Below are 9175 nucleotides of genomic sequence, written 5' to 3'. Positions count from 1 at the left end.
GTAACATTTGACTTTGTTACTTCTCTTATGTAGCTCTTATTTGAAATGACTATTGTTTTTCTCTACCTATAAATACATAATATGTTTGCTGTCGGCTGTCCAGATGGGCAGTGACACAATCTGTTGATATATCTCATTTTCAGTTCTGGAATATGAATGCCATTTATGGGGAGTGCGCCATTTACAAGGAGTCCTCATTTTTGAGGAACCAAAAGTGAACTTTGAGTATAGCTGTCATATAAGCCATATAAAACCAAAAATATGTCATTTGGAGCATGTTCTCCAAATTCAATGATAGATGATTATTTTTTCTCAATTTATATTGATCCATGTAGCTCATTTAATTATTGATTAATTTAATGATTAATTTAATTTTCAAGGGCTGAAGTAAAAATTGGAAAAATAATACAATATCCCAAATAATCATTTGAATGTTATTAATTGAGCAGTCAGTAATTATACCATTCCATATGAGTCCTTCCATGATACTTTATATATATTTTGTCTTTAATCATTGAGGTAAGATCTTTGCTATAGATGGTGGCTCTAATGTTAAAGATTAGAAAGGTAAAATTTAGAATGTTTTCAAGGATTAAGGAATTTGCCCAAGGTTCAAAACACAATAATGGCAGAGCTACTTTCTCAGGTCTATCTGGATACAGAACTCTCAACCACCATGTTAAACAGTTCCTGCCTATATTGCAATAATCCTGTGATAAATTATATTAGGTCCTAAGGTTATAATGTCCCCCCCAAAAAAGAGTTTTTGTCCTCAAAGAGGTTAGACTCTATAACTATGCTACCCACTATGGTAGCATGTTGAGCAATTGAAATGTTGCTAGTTCAAATTGAGACATGCTGTAAGTATAAAGTATACACTAGATTTCAAAGGCTGTACAGAAAGAGGAAACAATGTACTGTACCTCATTGATAAGTTTTATATTGACTACACGTTGAAATGACACTACTGATTAAATTGGATGTATTGCTAAAATCCACTTCATCTGTTTCTTTTGCCATTTTTAATGTGGCTAATGGAAAATTTTAAATTAATATGTGCCTTGCATTTGGCAGCGTGGGTTGAAGAGGCCAAAGTAAACAGGCAGTTCTGATGCATTTTGAATAGAGTTTCAGAAGATAAGTGCGCATGAGAAAAGCTTAAAGAATCAGGAAAGATTCCTGAGAGAGTTATGAGCTACAAATGAGTAGTTATTACAGAGTCGAAAAGAAGCAAAAGGTATTTCAGGAAAATAAAAGAAAATATTTCATCCTAAGAGGAAGAAATAGCCCAAACATTTAGGGAACATGAAGACATTTAGTAAAGAGCAAAGAGTAGGAAGACAGTCATGCAAATGCCTCTCTGATTATAAAAGGAGAATTTTTATTATGAAAGACTGGGAGCTACTCAGTACTGGGGATCTTTAATATAACAAACTCCACATGTATCTACATAAGGAAACTTTTTCCATCTAGCAAATTCTGGCTGTCTGGTCTGAGCAAGCCCTGACTTTAGTAAAGAACATTAAGGAAAGCTACTCATAGTACTATTGATTGGAATTTTGGACTTTGGTAAATTGTATCTTCTGCTTTTTGTCAAATATATTTCTTAGGTCTGGTTTTCTTAAAACTGCCTATAGATGACTCAAGCATAATTAAGTTCTTAAATCAGGCACGCACACACATAAAAACTATGAAAATTGATATGTGTATAGATGTTAGAATCGATATTGTATATAATCCTAGATGCTTCTCTCTTGTCTTCCACTTGAATGCCTTCACACACAGATTTTACTCCATTGAGGATGCATGCTAATACTCTTCTAAGCCTGGGGTAGGGCAGCACAAGCCGATTATTTTTCACAAGAAATCAGGAAAGATCCTGCTTTTTGGAGTGTCTTCCAAAAGGATGCACCTAATTGGAGAACAAAAAAAAATTATATATGAAAGAAACTATATATATGAGGAAAAAAGTCAAAAGATCAGAGTAAACAGTTTATAAACACATGTTTCTTAAAGCCTTCTAAAAGAGTAAGTTGTTTCCCAGTCAGTGTCCTTAAAACTGAATTCTTGCTTGCTGCCCATTCACTGGCGTCATTACATAGCAATTCTTTATGAATCTGTGTTCTGTTTATCACTGGACTGTGGGCTCCCTGAAAACTGGGACCTTGCTGTAGCCTCTGTGTTCTCACAATTATCAAAACAACTAGGGCCTCCCCATTATTCCACAGATGCTTACATGAGTGGGAGAAAACATGAATGAATGAATCAGGCAATCTATCAACTAAAATCTCAGCTCTATCATGAACTTGTTGAGTGTCCTTGGGCAAGTTACTAATTGTTTCTGGATCTATTATTATTATTATTATTATTATTATTATTATTACTGCTACTACCTATAGTAGTTTACAAACTGTATGTATGACCTCAGAATTTCCTTGTAGGCTTAATTTTCTGTGGTCCTATGCATTCAGGGATATAAACTGGCAAGACTCTCTCCTCTTCTTTAGCTCAATAATTAAGAATAAAACAACAAAAATGAAACAAAAGAATAGCAGTAACATTACCTCTCTGTCAGATTTTAAATCTATTTAGTAAGACAAGTATGACAATGACTTTTCTTCCTTTATTTCATTCAGAAGCTCATCCTTTCATGAGCAAATCAAGTTTATCCACTTGGTTTTCAGTGTGTAAGGCTGTGTTTAGAATATATGTCCTTAAAGATATTTAGGTATTTTTAAAAATAGAGGGAGAGTAGAACCATGAAGCCATAAAAAGTGGTCAAGCTATTCTATCACGTTAATTCAAAGACTCAAGAATTTTCACAAGCTATATAGATATGTGCCAGCTCTCTTCATGTTTCAAATAATACCCAGAACACAAACACTGAATGCATACCAGTTAATAATATGTGAAGTAAAACAGGTATACTTGAAATTATGGATGGAAGTTTCCCTATATTTGTATGCTGCTTTCTTTCTTTTTAAGATTTTATTTAGTCATGAGAGACACAGAGGCAGAGACACAGGCAGAGGGAGAAGCAGGCTCCAAGCAGGGAGCCCTATGTGGGATTTGACCTGGGGCTTGGATCACGCCCTGAGCCAAAGGCAGATGTTCAACCAGTGAGCCACCCAGGCGTCCCTGGCGCTGCTTTCTGTTACTATGTGGTGGTGGAGGGTCTCAGTGAGAGTATTTTCCATTTTCATTTATCCTTCCTGAAAGTTCTTGGGATAATTCTAACTAGCATTTATTCAAGATCAATTTTACAAGGAATAAGTCATTTTCTATAAGACATAGACTTGTGAAAAATACCTTAAGTCACTCTTTTCATATTGACTGCTTCCAAATTCAGAGCTAAAGGTATTTTATACACTGCAATTAAGTTGAAATGGTGATATAGTGGTTTAATACCTTTTTATGAAATTGCCATACTTCTGACATATCACATATTTTCATGCTCTGAAAAACTCTAGCATAGTAAATTACTCTGAGAATCACATAGCACCTATTTTTTTTTTACAGAGCAGAAACTTCCATCAAATTTATTTATCCATTCAGTGCACATTTACTGATCAACTAGGATGTGTCTAGATGCTTTAATATAAAGATAAATACTAGAGCTTCTGCCTTCAAGATTGCATAGTCTCATTGGGGATATGTATACACACACACACATATCTACAGCACAGACACAGATTATTAAAATAGTGTTAGATAATTGATAGAAATTGGCAGAAAGACAGGGAACTGCTTTATTTAGAATCGTCAGAGAAGTGGGAATCAAGACAGCATTAGGCACACAGGAAATCTATTGGGGGAGGACAGGGATAAGCCTTTAAGATCAGGATATTTTTCTGATACCTATGGAAGGAGAGAGGAAGAAGACTTGAGATAGGGAGCATCTCAGATTGCATCCAAATTCCAAAAAAGTTCAGTCAAGGCCATGGGGGAATCCTCAATCCAGAGTCATTCAGTGGAGGAGTTGTGCTTTTTGTTAGAATGGGCCTGCCTTTATACTCCATATGTGTTCTGTCACTGGCTGGAAGCAATCTGAACAAATAACCTTGGCAGGAATGCCCCTGTGAATCCAAAGGGGCAGAGGCTGTGACCATCAGTCAAGCAAGCTCTCCAGAGCCAGAGATGTGAACGGCTCATTGTCATGGTTGATCCAGATAACTTTGACCATTATAGGAGATTAGTAATGTCTGCCTAAAAGAGATGTGGTATCTCTCTGATCTAAGATTTAAGAGTGAACATAGAGATGCTCCGATGAGGGCTGATAAGGGGCAAATTATTCCAACAAAGAGATATAGTTCAAGTTAAATCACAGAGGAATGCAAGAGCTGATTATGGACTCAGTTATTAGCAGTTTAATACTGGCAAAGCATAAAAAAAATAAAGTAGGAAGTGGAAAAGATGAGGATGGTGAGGTCAAGCAAAGGCCAAATTAAGAATGAATTTCTTTTGCAATATAGTTATCCAGTGAGAAATGGGGAGGCATTGCAAAGATTTAATCAAGGAATGTCATAATTATGCATGAATTTTACTAAATTTTACTAAATCACTCTAGTAGCTACTCAGAAGGATAGACAAAAATAGGGAAAACTAGATCTATTTGGAAAGGGTTTTAGTAAGGTTAGCACCTATGTTAGAACAATGATCAAAGGAATGACAAAGACAAAGGGCACATATTTAGGATGTAAACCAAGTCAGATTTGATTGTGGGATAATGTAGAAAGATTCTAGGATAACTTATAGTGGTGCATCTCAGTTGTCTGGATAGTAATGGTATTAATAATCAAACTGAAAAAAGTAACATAGGAGTGGTATCAAAGAGTGTATGAAATGTGACATAGTCAGTTGACTGAGTCAGAATTTTGAGTAACACCAATTTTCTCAGATAGAAGAGAAAGAGCTCACAGGAAAAAATATCGTTAGGTAGATATGAGGGGACTTCAGACACAGTAGAATGTAGAGCAGCATTAGGTTTCAAGCAGAGTGGAGTGCACAGTGGTGTGCTAGAGCTACTAGTACTGGCTTATGAGAACTGAATATTACAGTTTTACAATTTTATAAGCCAGTTGTTAAGTGTAGCCATTACTAAAAAGTGAATGATACAAACTTAAAATACAATCATTTAAAAGCGAACGTAATACATATTCAAATCATTTTCTAAGTAGTTTACTAATTTTCCTATTATCTGTGATCTCGAGGTTATTTACATCTCATATCTGTATGGTAAAGATACTATAAGAGTGTGCTATTCTATTTCTCTTCCCAGTTCCATGTTTAGTAACATTATGTTGGAATCTTGAAATTAGCCAGACTAGGAATATTTTTATCATGGTAATTGCCAAACGCTCCAAATAAAGATCGTTTTGCTTTGTTTTGTTTTCTTGGAGAACCCTCTATTGATGGGGTTCTGGCCATGGGTAATCTAGGTAGTAGTTTCAATCTAGATGCATGGGGGCAAAGGTAGTTCATTAAATACAACTGATGCCTTATGGCACTGGGCTTCATCCTCAGGAATGGATGGAGACCAGCTACAAGAAGTTTGAGTTTGCTATAGTCTCAGGCAAGTGAGTCAATAGGAGAGAAGAGACTAAAATTACCCTACACTTGGAAAGCATTAAAATATTATAGTCCTCCCATAAGGAGGATAAGCGAGCCCGGATAAATGACCTATGTTGCGTAGAAGAAGAGTTACTTGTCTTCTGGGCTTGGAGAAGAGGGCACAAAGTATGGGTATAGATAATGTGGTAGAATGAAGTATTAGTAGGGAAAAGAAACAAATGGAGTGTCAGGTCCTTAGGTATCCCCAGTGAAGTAGGAGCCTTAAGTCATTCTCTGGGACTGAGTTAAACTGGACTGGAATAAAAGTAGGTACTAATAAGCACAAGGAAAAGACATTGCAGAGACTCAGCTAAGAATGGAGACCTTAAGAATACATTGGTGCTTATCTGAACACCTGGACCCCATTGCTTAAGTGTATGTGTGGAAGAGGTAGATGACAGTACTCTTTAAGGTTGGGATGTTTTGGATGAGGAGTGGCAGAAAGAGGGATCCCTGGGTGGCGCAGCGGTTTGGCGCCTGCCTTTGGCTCAGGGCGCGATCCTGGAGACCCGGGATCGAATCCCACGTTGGGCTCCCGGTGCATGGAGCCTGCCTCTCCCTCTGCCTGTGTCTCTGCCTCTCTCTCTCTCTCTCTCTCTCTCTATCGTAAATAAATAACAAAAAAAATTAAAAAAAAAACCAATATTTTAGGAGTGGCAGAAAGAGAAGGATGAATGGGATTTAAAAGTACTGGAGTAGAAGCACCTTCCAACACAGGACCCAGATCAACACAGGACTCAGAGTAGCTAAGGAAGATCAGAAAGAAATTAAAAGCCTCACAAAGAAGAGATGGTATTTGACTAGAGATTTGCTAAGAAGTCATGGAGACCCTGGTCAGTTCAGTTTGGGACATGTGTCATAGAAGGGACTAAAAGGCAGGCAAAAGAAGCCCCAGTGAGAGGAAGTAGGAGGACTCTCCTGGATTAGATCATCGTGAAATTGGACTTTTAATAGTCAGATTTTGCCCAAAGGTTGGAGGAAGTGCTTATGGAAGGATAACTGGTATTTGTGCTCGAAACCTTGAAGTGACCTACGGCTGATAAGGCCAAATTTTAAAATAGAGTAAGTGAAAATGTAGATACACACACACACACACACACACACACACTTAAAAAAAAAAAAACTTAATGAGTAAGCATCAGTTCAGAATCTTGAACTATAGTGGTCTAGACCTGGAAAGGGGAATCAGGCGCACCAACACTTGCAACTGTTTTACTGTTTTTTTTGGGGGGGGTTGTTGTTGTTGTTTTAAGATTTAATTTATTCATGAGAGACACACAGAGAGAGAGAGAGAGAGGCACAGACACAGGCAGAGGGAGAAGCAGGCTCCATTCCATGCAGGGAGCCCAACGTGGGACTTAATCCCAGGTCTCCAAGACCACACACTGGGCTAAAGGCAGTGCTAAACCGCTGAGCCAGCTGGGCTGCCCACCTGCAACTGTTTTGAAAGTGATTGCTCCCTTATTCAGAATTCAAGCTGTTAGCACAGGAAATTCAGATCTAGCCTCTCTTATTAATTAGAGTTTAAATAAATTATCTTTCTTTTCTAGGACTGGTTCCTTTCTGAAAATAAAGGATTTGACTAGCATGACAGCCTTGGCTTAGGGATCCTATGAAGTGAAAAAAAACAAAAAACAAAAACAAGTCAAATAATCTCAAGCAAAAGAGGTTTATTTGGAAAGTACAGGAAAAGTTTGTACACCTCAACCTAAGGTGGCAGAGCTGCATCTCACTTCACCAACTTCTGTGTGTGAGTGTGTGTGTGTGTGGGTGCGTGTGGGTGCGTGCGCACATGCACGGGCACGCATATACACGTGCATCTGGAGCCATTCATCTCCTATTTCTGCCACTCTTTTTGGCCGTGCTTCATTTGCTCTTTCCCTTTGCAGACTGGTTTTCTCCACTAGTTTTCAGTGACAGACATTGGCTTTAACCTCTGAACCTGCTGGGACATAATGCCTCCAGTTCCCAGAATCCTTTGTATGCTGTTTTTGCTTTCAATTCCTATACTGAGGAAGGAAGGAATCCCACTCACTTACCTTGGATCAGGTGCTCAAAAAGATGTGGTATGGTGGCCAAACATCACTAGACGCGAACACATCTGAATGGAATCATGGAGGCCCTTCCCAAGAAGGAGGCAGTAGCCTGTAAGGCAACTTTGTTTTCTAAACATATACAATTATTTAACTCTTCAAGGTTTTTCATGGTTTTTTGATACGTTTCTACTAGGTACTCCTAGATGTGTTATTCTGTGAAGTTCTTTACTACATTGCCTTTCCCTCTTACGTATCTGTCTCACTAGCTTGTGGACTCCCTTTGTTGCTGTCCTCTGTGTAGTGCAGGTTTTGTCTGACACGGAGTCTGTGTGATGAAAATGTGGATCGCTGGCTTCATAAGTCCTTCCTTCACATGCTGTCTCTAAAGCCCTGATTCCTAACAAAGACTTCGACTTCCCTGAGCTCCTTGATTTCAAAATACTCAGTGGGGTAACTATATTCACCATAAACACAGAAATTATATGTGAAGACTGGATATGTGTCAAGAAATAGCCGAAAACAAAAGAACACAAGCATAGAGACAACTGGTGAGAAAGCCACAGAGAAAAAGCACGTGGGAAAGTTACAGCCTTTGAATTCTATGCCAACCTCTACCTCTACCTGACCTTACAGAGCACTGCCTGTTTCTCTTCTTTTCTCTTTTATCTCATCAGACTGGCCACAGCCAAGAGTGTAAACAGTGCTATTGTAGAAGGAATCAGAGGGTGATCTGAAAGTGTAGGAGAAGGATCCCTAAGCCAGCTAGGGGTGGGTAGGGTTGTCGGGGAAAATAATCCAGAGGAAGAATCTAGAAGTCTCTTTATTTATCATAATATGAAATGAGCCTTCACTGCTGAAGCTGGAGACAGAAATCACAGAAGCTGGCCATATTATTTTAGACATGTTTTCTCTGCGCCAGATTTCATAGGACATGGACTCACCTTCTTCCCATTTTCCCACCTCTTCTGCCCACACATAGATGTCCCTCACCCCCTGCAGGCTGCTTACATCAAATCCTGGTGTAGATGAAGAGGGCAATCTCCCAATTACCCAGACTCCCCATGGGCAACTCTGGTGTGAGTTCAAGCTTGCTTCTTGTTCTTTACTTGATAAATTCTGACAGCATGTCAGCTTTGTCCTCTCTTCAATAGCCATCAAATATTGATGGGTGGAGCAGGTGTGCTTCCTGAGGTGCAAATAAAATGATGGTCTGAACTTTAAATCCTTTTTAAGAGCATAATTCTACTATCATCTGGATGGAAACATGGAGCTGTCTCTCTCATGTCATATTACGGTTCTAGTATGACAGAGTGATAAGCTGATTCCTGACAAACACCTGGCAAGCCAAGCTGGAGCCCAAAATGGTGGCACAAGCTTCCTTAAGGCCTGTACAATTCCACTCCTAAAACAAAATTGTAAATATGCCCTCTAGTGAATCTCAGCTAGGGCAAGGATCACTCTGTCCAAAGCACTTCTTGGAAATGCTTAGGGGTACTTCTAGTTGTGTTTATGAAGAAAAAGGGATCATT

This window comes from Nyctereutes procyonoides, unplaced genomic scaffold (assembly GCF_905146905.1).
Source record: "Nyctereutes procyonoides isolate TBG_1078 unplaced genomic scaffold, NYPRO_anot_genome, whole genome shotgun sequence".
Lineage (NCBI taxonomy): Eukaryota > Metazoa > Chordata > Mammalia > Carnivora > Canidae > Nyctereutes > Nyctereutes procyonoides.
This window is presented reverse-complemented; position numbering follows the sequence as displayed.